Raw genomic sequence first — 14811 nt, forward strand, 5'->3', positions numbered from 1 at the left:
ATCACTTCGGAGCTCCGGTGTGAAGCGATTCATATATCAAGCCAAACATTGAGTGGAATGGGTCCAGATCAGTGGCCCCAGCAGCCTTGGATTCTGACAATCTCCTCACGTCAGCAACCCCAGAGGTTTGGTGTGTATTTCCCCGGCGCCAATGACCCTGAAATCCCAATTCCTGACTTTAAAACGCAACGGAGCAATGAATAGAGCAGCTCAGTTGTCGCATGGCCTTTACTGACAATGATTCACAAGCCTTATTTAAATGACCACTTGGGGCTGGCTGGCTGACTTTATTCTTTTGTGTGCTGGTACAGCCCATGCCCGACCCCCAACCCCCTATGCTCATACACTGTCAGGAAGAAATTAAAATAAAATAAAATAAAATAATGAACTCTTGAAAGAGGGAGTGAGAAAGAAACTCACCACTATTTAAAACATGTCTTAAGGCTTTTTTAAAAAAATTTAAAAAATCCCCACCGATTAAGTCCCATTGTCTGGAATAAAAGGGCATTGTGCAGTTCCGCAAGATCTGAAAAGCCCGATGGTTTCTCAGAGTCATCACTGAGTTCTGCTTCCGGTAAGAGCCGCAGTTGGGAGCTGATGCCCTCATCAGTGGGTGTCACTGGCATCTCCTGTAATTCCCAAAGTGTTCAAAAGAACAAAAGAAGATTTTGACCCGCTGAGAAAAAGGGCCTTGGCAAGCTGAACATCAAACTAAGAAACAGGCCTTTGATGTCTACCTGATAGCTGTAGTGGTGTTTGCTCTTGCCGCCACACTGCAGAATTCTAATCATGAAAGGAAAGATTCTCACTTAGTCTACATAGTTGGTAATAAGGCCGTCAAGTCAAGCCTGAACTGACTTGGTTGAAAAAAAACAGGCTTTGCAATATGAATCTCAAGCATTCAAGAGATCAGCTGTACTATTAACCTGAGCACACACCTGAAAATGAGCAATGGCAGTTTCAGCCACTTACCCACCCAAAGCACACTTATTGATGGGTACAAAGAGAAGGTAGCCCATAGCCAGCCGCCATGTTGCCTCTAACACCCAACAGCTGCAGGCAGCATGTCAGGAATGATGGGATTTGTACTCCAAAACATCTGAAGGTGGCTATAGCCCACCTTGCAGAGAGCACTCTCCAAAGGGTTAGACAGATCTACATTCTAAGATTCAGTACTTCCCTAACGTATGAGAAACTGTGGAGGCCTCATTCATAATGCTGTGTGCTCCTTCTGCCCTTGTAGGCAACTTTGTTGAGTTTAACTTTGGGCCAAAAAGAAAGCAATACAGAAAACCTGTTGTTCAGTAGTTTGGCCTAGATAGCATAATGCTTTTTGGCATAATGCAACTGCAGGAGGGGGAAGAGTCCTTTCATGGATTCTGGGACTTGAACTAGGAACCCATTGGTCTGAAGCTCATGGCCCGAAGGGCCTAGCTTGGTGAGCTACCCAGGAACATGTGCAATCAAACCTCAGAGAGCTCTTCAAATACAGAAGTGTGGTGTGTGTGTGTGTGTGTGTGTGTGTGTGTGTGTGTGTGTGTGTGTACTATCCTGTACGGTCAAAATTCTCTCCATTGGAAAAACAAAAGTGCATGAAAATCCTTTCTGCTTTCTCATATTCACAGTACATATATAAGGGAAAGAGATAGTGGTACTCTTCACAAATGATAAAATCATGCCACGAAAAGCACGTCAAAAGAAGTTACCTCAAAAACTTCATCTGGATCTCTTTAACAACTTGAAAAAGACTTCATTATTTGGTATACAGAAGCTGTTCTCTGACCTCTCTAACGTAACAATAAAATATTGAAGCTACTCAGAGAGAACTACGCTATACCAAAGTCGCAACCACTCTTACCACAGGAAAGAGAAAACCCCAATAAAAGAACGATGGCCCTTTAAACACAGGGCAATTTCTAAGCCACTGAGGGAAGAAGGAGAAACCTGCTAAAATCAGATGCCTGCACTTAGTGGACTGCAGTACTGTCAATCAGCTCACAAGCAAGAATTCCACATGTCTTCACAATGCACTAATTATGGATGGGCTCAATTTTCCCCCCCCCTCACCTCCTTCTCTCTCCAGTCATGCCTGTGCCTCCTTTACCCCACCTCCTATTGCGAGAATCACAGGTGTGTATGGTTCCCAAGAACGAGGGGAGATACTACAAGAATATCTGGTATTTTGTTACTTAAGGTACAGTGGACGCTCGGGTTGCGAACGTGATCTGTGCAGGAGGCATGTTCGCAACCCGCAGAGTTTGCAACCCGCAGCGCCAAATCTGCGCATGCGCAGGTTGCAATTCGGCACTTCTGCAATGCACAAAGTGTGATTTAATGTTTACGCATGCGCGAGCGCTGAAACCCAAAAGTAGCCCGTTCCAGGACTTCCGGGTTCGGCACGGTGCGCAACCCAAACATGCGCAACCTGAAGCAGCCATAACCCAAGGTATAACTATATTGGGAATTGCTGAGGCTGGAGCTGATGGGTGCCTATTCATTTCCCCCCAACAACCACTCAGTAAGGCAGGTTATGCCTGGAGACAGTGACTGACCTGATGCCACCCATTAATCTCTGGGGGTTAGGGAGGATTTTAGTTCAGGTCTCCCTGCCCCAACACTCTATATGCCACATCATCACTATTGGCATACTCTCCTCCTATAGTGCAAGAATCAGTTTGAAGCATGCTGACTTTGCATTCTGCATACTCCATCCCAACTACTGGCTGTGTTCAATTATCCAGTGGCAGAGTAATTATGCCATTAAATGCCAGCTGCTGGGAATCACAGCTTGCTTGCAGGTTTCCCAAAGCCATCTGGTCAGCCACTGGAAGGACCACTGACCTGGGACTCAGCTATACAGCTGCAAATAAAACGTTTTAAATGTGTTGCAAAGTGCAATATACAAATGTGACACTAGATGGCAACAGTGAGCTATGCCAAATTCATTTTTTGAAATGTTTTTTATTTATTTCAAGCTTTAAAAACCATGCACATAAGTCATATATATTCATTTTACCAAAAAAAGAGATAACAGAAGAAAAAAGATATTTCATTGTTATATACAAAAAAATTTCACATTCAAAGAAAAAAAGTGTAAAAGGAAGAAGGAAAAAACAAACAAACATGAAAAAGGAAAAAGGAAAAAGAAAAAGGTCTTCCAATCATATCCTATGTAATTTATATTTATCCATTTTTTTTCCACACATACATTTTACTTCTATATTCTCTTCCTTTAACTTGGTTCAATTCTAGTCTGCCTTCAGGATTTGGTTACTTCATTCATTAATATATAATCATCAAAAATCCTGAGCTATGCCAAATTCAATGTATTTTTCAAAAAGCATTTTCACATTGTTTTTTAATGTGTGTAGATTCCACCCTAATCTAGGAAGCTCATGTTATTATGTAAACTGTTTATTTGCAGGTGGGGCCCATACAAGCATTTGCATTGTGAAATAAGCAGCAGACAATAAATGTGTCAAGTTAAAAGGCTTATTCTCAGCTGGGCACAAAGCATGGATTCCAAAACCTTGTGTAAGCTGGTTCAGTAAGTGGCATCATCATGCATAGTTTGAATCGGGAGTTGATTGCAATTGGAAGATGGCTCAAACACTTGAGGCTGACCCACCCCACCAACACCTCTCCCCTAATGAGCATGATACGCCTTCAAAAATAAGAAATGTAATCGTTTTCACCATTGAAGACACTTGACATTACAAGCTATTGTGGTTTAGTGGAGAGGAAGGCTTCCCTTCCCACAACAATCATCAAAGATATAGACCTTAGCAACCACCTGCTGAATGCATTGGGAAGTTAGGCAGTTTAGTTTGGTATAAAAAAATAATACGCTAACCTGTTCAAAGGGAATATTTGAGCGCTTTATTGTACACAGACAAAAAGGTGAGAGGCAGCTCCGAACATAGATCAGGTACATAAATGGCACCTCTATAATTTAGGGTGGAAAACACAAGGTGCTGGAATTTATTAGCTAATTAAATTCAGCACACTGTGCCATTAAATTCTTACTCACGTTTACTAGTCGTCACAGTGGCAGTACAACAGGAAAAAAACATCTGCTCCAGTACCAATACAGGCATGATATATGATCCTTCATGCTCTGAATTAATTCTTCAGCTATATGTAAGAAACATTTCCATTAATAATTCACTAAAGGGATTCGACAAAAATATTTCCAAAGAGTTCCATAAAGTAACAGGCACATGTATGCACACTATATCACCAACAGCTCGAGACAAGGATGACATCCTGAAAAATAAATACGTTATTAAAGGGATATATACATCATGTCCTTATTAACCATGTGGATACAAAGCGCTCAGACAACGGATTATCACTGCATGGGCCAAGAAGAAGAATGTGGCAAGACTGGTTATGAGATTTTTTTGTTTCTTTATCTTAAATCTTAAACCACAATGTAGTTAATATTGGAAAACAGTCAAAAAAGGAAACAGCTTGACACATATGTACCTCTCTGTTCTTTAAGATCCAAGTTAGATAACCTTTTGATGGTGCCATTTTTATTGCCGCTATTATTAATATTAGTAGTATTAGCAATAGTAGTACAGTGGTACCTCTACTTACGAATTTAATGCATTCCGAACGCACATTCGTAAGTCGAAAAAATTTGTAAGTCGAATCCCATAGGAATGCATTGGGAGAAAAAATCGTAAGTAGAAGCAACCCTATCTAAAAATTCGTGAGTAGAAAAAATCCTATCTAAACCGCATCCAAGATGGCAGACGGAGCTCCGTTCATAAGTAGAAACATTCGTAAGTAGAGTTATTCGCAAGTAGAGGCACCACTGTACAGACTCCTCATATAAAATAGGGCATGAGTCCTCCAGCCATTTGCGGGAAGGTAAACGGCCTTTCTGTGTGCTGCTCTGGTTCGCCAGAAGCGGCTTTGTCATGCTGGCCACATGACCCGGAAGCTGTCTGCGGACAAACGCCGGCTCCCTCGGCCAGTAAAGCGAGATGAGCGCCGCAACCCCAGAGTCGTCCGTGACTGGGTCCCTTTATGTGTCCTATGAGCAAGATGAAAAACCACTGGGAGACTTAGAGAGAGGGTGGAGGCAGGAAGGCTATGCTATGCTGTTAAAGCATACGGACAAATTGTGCTCAGATTCCTTTTTTTCTCTGACTGTTTTGTTGAAAGTACATACCTGCTTACTCCTCCATACCTTTAAGGGGGGGGGAACCTATCTTAAGGGACATGTTGCCAAGAATCTCTCAAAAAGTCTCCATTAATCAAGAAAGAAAGGAGCTTTCAGCACTTCACTACTTTCACAGCGGCAAAAAAAAAAAAAAGCCAAGAGATTTTTTTAAAAAGAAAATCCACTCCTCTCCAGAATCTTGAAACCTATTCAAAGATCTACAAAAGATGATGTTCACAGATAAAAATCACTTTCCCCAAGTCACAGTGGCTCAAAGAACAAAATGGTCCTCAGAAGGCTGACTTGGTTTTCAGATGTCAAAGAGAAACTTAATTTAGTGGTCACAATAGACAAGCCTTGTCGGTGTAAGAACTGGATTCTTTTTTAAAAATATATATATATATAAAATCTCAAGAACAACCTGAAATGAAATGGTCTTTTTTTAAAAATCAATCAGACTAATAAAATAAATCAAGTTTTGATATCCCCACTGTAAAAAAAATACTGCCCTTCAAAGCAATTATGAAAGCCACCCTAGAATTGTGTCCCTTTTCTTCCCTTCGTACATCATTGTTGAAGTATTCCGTCTTTCCAAAAACACCCGAACAGTCTAGCTTATTGCATGTGTTTGTCAGCTTCCCTTCAAACAACAGATGCCTTGTCACACGCTCTGTGATGCTCCTCTTGTCTGAACCAAACAGGAGCCTGATAGATGGGCATCCTGTCAGAGATGTTTTCCCTATCACTTGCTAAATTCCAGTTGCTTTAAATTAAAGAAAAAAATGCAGTCAACCACAGTAACTACAATATAAATGCAGTATTGGAAGTAGCCCAGATGTTGTTCTAGGGCTAGAGAAGCCTTTCAATTAACAATTTCAGAACAGGATGATTTGGGAGACTGGCGGTGAATGTACACATTTTATCTGAAGAGTCAGGGCTTTTCTTCAGCCAGAACTCACTGGAACTCAGTTCCACCACCTCTCAGGTGGGTGCCATTGCCATTTTAAGAGAACAAGGGAGGTGTTCATGGTGAGTTCCGGCACCTCTTTTTCTAGAAAAATAGCAACGCGTGATCATCCAAAGTTAGTCTACTCTTTATTGCTGTGGCTTCTTGCTTTCCACCTTGGTGTGGCCACCAAGGAAGGGCTGCATTTGTTTGTTTTTGTTTTTGTTTAAAACCACCAAAAGTTTGAGATGGCTTTAAAATGGGTAAGCAGCAAACTAGGAGACATCAATAAGATGTGAGTAGCTGATATAATGGACAATGAACACAGGCCGCAATTCAACCAAATGCACGTTGGAATAACTCTTGCAAAGTCAGCTAAAGAAGAACACTTGCTGATTCCTAGGAAGCAGTCCATTGGTCCCTCTATCTCAGTACAAAAGACTGAAACTGACTTGGGGTCAGAGGCACAAGAGCATTTACTGCAACTGTCACAGGAAGTTGCCTGACACTGAATCAAGTCCACATTTAGCTTGGTATTATCCACACTGACTGGCAGCAACTGTCCGTGGTGTCAGTCAAGGGACATTTCCAAGGCCTACCTGTATATCAGGCATCCCCAAACTGCGGCCCTCCAGATGTTTTGGCCTACAACTCCCATGATCCCTAGCTAACAGGACCAGTGGTCGGGGAAGATGGGAATTGTAGTCCAAAACATCTGGAGGGCCGAAGTTTGGGGATGCCTGCTGTATATAAATCTTCCAACAGCTGACAAAAGGCAGACACCTGCATTTCATAACAGAGGAACATTCCCTCGTTGTCTTCAAGGGCAGGTCCACATAAAATGCATTATAGAAGCCAAGCCTAGAGAAGAAAACTCATTTGTTTTAGTTTCTTTTAGATTGTGGCACAAGAAACCCGAGATCGAAAGATTTACAAGGACTTCTTGTTCACATAGAAACATTTTTTTACCTAAAATACTTTGAGGTGTTTTGAAGCACGTGCCAAATAAATCTTCCAACTTTTACCAAAGTCTGCAACAGAAGACATATAAAAATAGAGGGTTTCCATCTACATGTTTTAAAAAAGGAAAGCACAAATAAGCAAGGTACCAAAGAGAAGGCAAGTGCTGCTGAATGCAGAACTGCACTGGCTTTTCTTCTTCTTTTTCAAATGTGTGGTGGGATTGAGTTTGTGTGATGAATTGGTTCACAGAGATTCTCCCACACCATCTAATTCAGAGGCTCCGTTCTGCCTTCTGGGAACCCTCTTCACAAAGATTCTGCCAAGGAAAACTTTTGCTTGTTGTAAAGGATATGGGAAATCTTTCAAGGCACACCTACAGAGCACTAGCCACTCCTGTGGAGCATCATAAAAGCACTTCAGAACACGCCCAGACTCTACCCAGGAATGAGCAGCTGACCACGTGGGAAGCTTGTCCAACATTATCTGTCTTCTCATTGAAACACCACCCAAAAAAGATGGATTTGAATCTTGGTTTCTTCGATCCTGAGTTGACCTGGGGGCCAATAGCTGCCTTCTCTCTGCCTAGCCTACCTAACAGGGTTGTTGTGGATTGGGGTGGGGGAAGAGCAAATATGTAAAATAAATAAAACAGATTCCGGAACGGGGGCTTATATGGGGACCGTCAGAATGCAGGCCTGGCTTCTCTCCTCCTGCTGCTGCCTCTTCACCTCAACCATGTGGAGCCCTTCCGGCCTTTTCCGACTCTCCAGGGAGGGGGGGGAGAGAAGGGCAGCTGCCTCTGCTGACTTAGATTACACCTTTTTTCCAGTAGTGTGTGTGTTCAATTCTGAAATTCGAAACATGTTCTGAGCCTCCGTGTTGAACTCCCGAAGGGCATTTCTCCCCACACCAACAACAGCAACTGGAGAGCCACAGGTTTTCCATACCTGTCGTACAAAATGTCCACAGACAAACTGCTTTTGCAACCTGTCTTTTTTAAAGGCTTTTAGGAATGTCCTCCCCTGGCAACGTACGCACCAACTTGCAGCTTTGACTGGAGATTAAAAGCAGAACACTAATTAATGGAATAAGCCATCTGGGCCGTTACAAAGGCCCCAAGCAGCATCCCTCTTTCCCTTTCCCTTCTCTTGGAACGTGCATTCCTTCTTCCGCGATTGCCACGGAGATCCACTGGAGGAAAAATAGCTGCCTACCTGGACCCGTTTCTCCAAGGCAGCCCGACACAAGGTGACATGCGAGCAAGCAGAAACAGCTGATGTTGAGAGAATGAAAAAAGTTCCAGCAAAATGATTTCCCTCAAATTTTAAGTGGTAGTTTTTAAAGCTTCAAGTGTCTAATTTCAGACAGCGATGCAGGGTAGGGAAAAGAAATTGCTTGACAATTTGTACCTCCAAGTGTTGGTTTGCATTTTCACAATTTTCGTTAGCTGTGTTATTGTCAATGGAATGGAAGGCAGCAGGAATATTCCCACTGATACATCATTTCAGAATTACCTATACATCCTGCCACATCTCTCCTTTATCTTTGTGGTTTCTTCTCTTCAAAAGGTAGAAATTGTTACCAGCTCTAAGGCTGCAGGATGGAGTGGAATAAAAATACAAGGACAGAACTAGATGCGAGTTAGATGTAAGCATCTAACATGAGAGCGGTCGAGGCGGCTCCTACTGGGGCACAGGTCGCCCAGTCAAAATGCAGAAAATGCCTTTTATACATTTTATACTTCTAGTTGAACTCAAGTAAGCTCTGCAAACATTTCTGTCAGTCTCCTGTTCTCTGGCCAATCAGGTTTTTGCACTACACACTTAGCTGTGGCAAAGAGGTCCCTCCCATGTGTTCCTAAGGCGGGGAGGCAAATCAGGTGACTGATCAGACTGCTTGAAATCCAGCACCATGTGGAAGGCTCTTGCTATGATGCCTGTTTATGAGCATTACGTAAATTTTCATACATTGCCCGTGATGATGCAACTTATCAAGTGGACTGTATCCGAAGAACGCATATGCCATGATAGACCAATGGAGAGACAGAGAGATCGATAGCATTTAGGGTGCTAGTACTGTTCTTCCTTCTGGTTTTGTTTTTTTCTTTTTGCTAACATTGTACCACAGTCTACTTTACAGGGTTGCTGTAAGGATGCCTTTGCAAATTTAAAATGCTATCATGAAAAGTAAAGGGACCCCTGACCATTAGGTCCAGTCGTGACCGACTCTGGGGTTGCGGCGCTCATCTTGCATTATTGGCCGAGGGAGCCGGCGTACAGCTTCCGGGTCATGTGGCCAGCATGACGAAGCTGCTTCTGGCGAACCAGAGCAGTACACGGAAACGCCGTTTACCTTCCTGCTGGAGCAGTACCTATTTATCTACTTGCACTTTGACGTGCTTTCAAACTGCTAGGTTGGCAGGAGCTGGGACCGAGCAACGGCAGCTCACCCCGTTGTGGGGATTCGAACCGCCGACCTTCTGATCAGCAAGCCCTAGGCTCTGTGGTTTAACCCACCGCGCCATCTGCGTCCCATTTCGAAAAGTAAGGTAGCACAAATGAGAGCAGAGTGTGCAGAGCCTCTGTGTCGTATGGGAGCATGGGTTGCACCCTGCCTGCACACCCCACCAAGATAAGTCTGTCCCTAGTTGTTCAGTCCCTGCTTGGCAGAGGCGGTATGCCTCTCTCTCGGGAAATCGCAAGTGGGAGTGCAGCTGTACCCTTGGGGAAAGGAATCCAAAAAATTATCTGCGGTAAATGAAATCTCATCAACAAATAGATGCAAATTTAATCAAAGAGTACAAACAAACAAAAGTTCAGGGGGCATGTCCAAAGGGGGGGGGGTATGCTGAGCAAGTCATGGAACTTCCCCTGTAACTAAATGAAATGTAATTATTTCTTTGACTCCTTGTCCTTTATGCAGTGGATTCACCTCTCCCATGGTAGTTGCTGCTCCCATGTGAAGGAAGATAAAGCCATGATAAAGCCATACGTTGTACAGATACAAATTTTCAAATCCAGACAGGAAAAGAAAATTATGAAAGTGTGAAAAAGCTAATTCATCTGAGGTGAAAGCATCGTGCTGGCAGAAGCTCTCAGAATTATGTACATATGTTAACAGATCTCTGTGGCTTGGAGGCTGGAAGGTACTAAAAAAAAATGTTTCTAAAAAAACACACAGATCAGAGCTATCAGTCAACCAAGTGGGCAGAAAGAAGTATGTTTAGCGATGCCAGCTACAATGAAAATGTACACTTCTACCAAGGCAACGGGTAACTATATTTGTTGGCACTAAGTGTTCCTTGAATTACCAAGTCTTAAAAGCCTTGCATTACATTATGTCTAGTGACATTAAAGAATTAGCTTTTCATGATCTTCTTAAACCATATATTGTTGACAGTGCGGGAATGATGAAGGATGGTTGTTGTAAAGTACAATATGGATTGCTGAATTTTTACATGGAATTTAAGTGACAGTTTAAGTGATCTGTTCACCCCTCAGCCGGTTACCTGGTTCACAGTGAGGGCTGCAAAAGATGGAAGCTGTAGTCCAAAGCATTTTCAGGGAGGCAGATTAGTAAAGACTGACTTAGGAAACAAGCCAGCATCGTAAACTGTGGACTGAGGGCATGATTCGCGGTTAAAACTAACCACAGTTTGCCAGGTTTTGGACGTAATAAACAGCAGTTACTTAAAAGCAAAAGCTTCCAACTTATTCCATTTAGAATAGCCTCTCACACGAAGTTCACTACTTAAGCACTGAGGCTGCAGCCCAACAAAGCTAAATGTTTGGGGAGAACACATTTACCTGCAGAACTGGAGGAAGAACTGCGGAAGAGGCAAGCCACTTTTCTGTTCAAAGTTATGCTTTTCTTTTCAACAGCAGGAATAGGTAAAGTGCAAATTTCCAAAGAACTCTTCCCCAACAAGGGTGACATATCTTTGTTAGATCGCAAACTAAATCAAAGTGAACAGCATCAGTGATTATCCAGTGAGAGGGTGGGCAATGTTCTGAGCGTGTAAACTCTGTATCCTTGGGTGGGGTGTGCGCAGAGGTCCTGATGCAATCAGTCTCCATCCTTGTCCGTGTTGAATAGAGAAGGGATGCTGGGGACCACTCATTTACACTCACTTGAATGAGAGTAGAACTCGCAATGTCAGGCATGTGCAACCTGTTGATCGCGATCTACCGGTCGATCGTGGGGTGTCTGTGGTCGATCCTGCTCAACCGTGGAATCCTGATTGATCATCCCCCCCCCCCAAAAAAGCTCAACAACTGGTCAATCTCCTCCCCCAAAAGAGCTCAACAACTTTGGTCAATCCAACAGGTAGATCACTGCCAGTTTATTTATAGTGGCAGTAGATCTCAGTCTCTTGGAAGTTAGACGTCCTTGCTCTATGGGATCGGAGACCCTGATAAAGCAGGGTCTCTGGTCACCTGAGCTGTTCTATTTGCATTCAAGCAGACATGAGTAGAATTTCCCTGCAGACCTTCACCACTCCAGAGAGGAACTAACTGAATGGGGCTTGCGTGCAGGCCCTTCTCCACAACTTTGGCTTCACATGGTCAGATGAACATGTGCAGCTGCCTAGCATGTTTACTTAGGGTGTCAATAAAATGTATGTTATCAACCTGGTAAAATAATTATTGAAGTGTCTCAACATAGAAAATTTATAAACGTAATCAACCTATGAAATTTAATATAAAAAAATAACGTAAGTACTTTATGGTTTTCTCATCTTAATATGCTGCCTGAATCAAGCGATTTAGAAACCATTTGTAGTGGCTACTTCTCATCAGAGCCCAATAAAAACCAACATTTAAAAGTTGTTTATTCACTTATTCACACCATCTAAGTAATGTATTCAGCCCTGTCTAAAACTCTTTCACTAATTATGTTGGATATAACAATAATTTAGTTCAATGGAACACAATCTGCTTTTCCCGTTTAAAAGAATACTTATTTGCATGGTCTTTATTTCCAATTAATATATATTCGGTGGGGTGTGTTTGAATTTCTTCTTCTTTTTAACTAGCAGAGATTGCAGAGTTTTCTGAAGCATAAATTTTTGTTTAGCCTTCATTCATAAGATTTCCATCCCCACCCAGACAGTAAAAAATAATGAATGTGAAAATGAGAGAACATTTCAATCAATAGTTCTGAATGATGCACATTCGGGAGAAAAGGATTTCTGAGTACAGGTGGCTGAAAAGCAGCGATGGGCACACACTCGATTAATAGCAAAACAATCTTGAAGGTGGCAGCATCAAGAAAAGTATTGCCCTTTGAATATTACAAGCAGAGTAGGGAGGGTATGAGGCTAATCACTGATGCTCTTCTAATCGAACACCCAGAAAGGAACCATTGCACTAGAGAAGCGTCAATGCAAGGTCATAAACATTTTTATGAGAGCATCATAAGGTCACTCAAGAGATATTAAATGGTCCAAAAGATGATCCCACTTCCAAATCAGGAGCAGAGATTTAGGGGGAGTCCCTGCATGTTTAGAGGAGCAGATATTATTGCGCTATGATTCACCTCCATGCCTTCATGAGCTGTAATCAGGCTCAAGGTCATCCCTTAAGGTGTGAATGACAAATCTTGATTATGGGTTAAGTCCCACTGCAATAAAAGACAAGGAAGTAGCAAGAAACACTGCTCAGTGTGACGCTTCATGCATATGAAGAAACTCAATCTCAGGACACAAGGGAGAAACGTGCTAAGAGGAAGGCACGCTTGGCAAATCCACACCGTGATAAACTCCCGCCTGGAAACCAATGTCCCCACTGTGGAAGGACGTGTGGATCCAGAATTGGCCTCCACAGTCACTTACGGACCCATCGTTAAAATCATGTTTATGGAAGACAATCTTACTCGGCTACGAGTGATCGCCAAAGAAGAAGAAGATTGTCCTTGCCCACTCTTATCAATGGTGAGCCCATTCTTTGTAGAAATAAATCAGAGAGGCTCAAAGCTATGAACATGAGTCTGACCAAACTGCGGGAGGCAGTGGAAGACAGGAGTGCCTGGCGTGCTCTGGTCCATGGGGTCACGAAGAGTTGGACATGACTAAACAACAATCAGTGAGCATGGCCAGAGCTTGAAGGATGGGGCTGTACACACACGAGGGTGTGTACCCATGCAAATTGTGCTCCTCCAGCTCACCAAACAACACCCTTGCCATCCCAATTGCACTCCCCCCACAATTTATATGTGAGCTTTGTAGAATGGCTTTTTCTGGATTATCTGTAAAAGGTATGTGGAAAATGGTGATTCCACACGTGTTAAAAGTGTGGTAGCAAGCCAAAATGAATGTAAGGCCATTAGGTTTTTTGTTTGTTATATATATATATATATATATATAATTAGTTGTAATTGAGTAACATAGCAACTGGCTTTGGACAAACACTTGGTACTTAATTTTATTTCTTGGGTTTCACTGCTCAGAGTTACTGAGTTTTAAAATAACCTCTCAGATACTTGAAACAGGAAGAAACGGGACTGATTTATTACTTGTGTGACACAACTTTCATACATACCAGTCTCAAGGAAGAAAAGAGCTTATCAAATCATTTAACCACAATTAAAAAGGTGGCACACTTCGCTGACTATGAGCAAGAGTCATTTTTGATGCAGTACATTAATGACACCTCTTCTGGCAATGGCACTTCTACCAGTTATAACATCTAAAGCAGCTGCATACTTTTATCAGGAATCCATTGATGAATGGCCCTGTCCCAATTTAACATGAAAACAACAGTCACCTTCACCTTTTAAAAGAGACCTGGTGTAAAATGGAGGAAAGGGGAATTTCCTTAAGTGGCAGGATACCACTAAAGAAAATAAGAGAGAAGGCAAAGTTTCATTCTTCTGTCCCATGAAAAGCAAAGCATCAAGTAACAGGAAACAGAAAGAGGACTTAGCAAACATCCAGTCATGCCAGATGCAAGAGGGTTAACATTAGAGAAAGGGATGAGAGAGGGGATCAGTGACCAAAGTTCATTTCTGGATTCAAGTACTAGATTCTGGAGACTTGTTTCACCTTGGACTCTTAAGCAGTTCAGCAATCTCCTGACAAGACAACAGGTTGCAGAGCAATAATATAAGCTATGTTGTTTTTAGCAAAGCATACGCGGTCAAAGGCTCCTCTGTACACCCTGCTTATTGTGCTTTCATTACAATTTGTGAGCATGATGGTATTGAGGGAAATGATATGCAATTCTGCTTTTAATACTGTATGTGCCTGCAAAAGTTGTGGGGTGGACACACCGCTTCATTTCCAATTGATGCATGTCCCAGAACTTTCTGCCGAAATCCTGCAAATTTTTTGTATCACAAACCCCTGGGGTACGGGGGCAACAGAGCTGCCATGCTTTCAATGCATTATATTGCAATAGCGCCCCTTCGGATTGCAATGATGCAGCAACACTTCAGAAGCCTTGTAGAATGGCAAGTGGACAGCCCTGGATAAACCCACCACTAAAGCCCTATTATTGTGTCAATGAAATGTTGCAAAATACACCCAACAAAAAACCCACCAACCTAGACATTGGCTTTGCATTACATGGGCTCACACAGTCGTCATAGTCGTCGTCGTCCTCCTCTGTCGTGTGTGCTTTAAAACTTAACACTGTTGTTGTTTAGTCGTTTAGTGGTGTCCGACTCTTCGTGACCCCATGGACCATAGCACACCAGGCACTCCTGTCTTGCACTGCCTCCCGCAGTTTGG

The 14811-nt window shown here is 42.6% G+C and overlaps 1 protein-coding gene across 6 annotated transcripts in view; it reads right to left on the reverse strand.

Moving 5' to 3' along the window:
• The window catches only part of FHIT (fragile histidine triad diadenosine triphosphatase), a 1048086-nt gene that overhangs the window by 898451 nt on the left and 134824 nt on the right, over window positions 1–14811 (reverse strand). Inside the window, exon 3 of one of the 6 annotated variants that reach the window (XM_060271291.1) lies at window positions 4031–4134. The exons of the other annotated variants lie outside the window; for them this stretch is intronic. The gene's annotated coding sequence lies outside the window, so the exon portion shown is untranslated. The remainder of the gene's footprint in view (window positions 1–4030; window positions 4135–14811) is intronic. 6 annotated transcript variants of the gene reach the window in all.

The sequence above is a fragment of the Zootoca vivipara genome, chromosome 2 (assembly GCF_963506605.1).
Source record: "Zootoca vivipara chromosome 2, rZooViv1.1, whole genome shotgun sequence".
Taxonomy (NCBI): domain Eukaryota; kingdom Metazoa; phylum Chordata; class Lepidosauria; order Squamata; family Lacertidae; genus Zootoca; species Zootoca vivipara.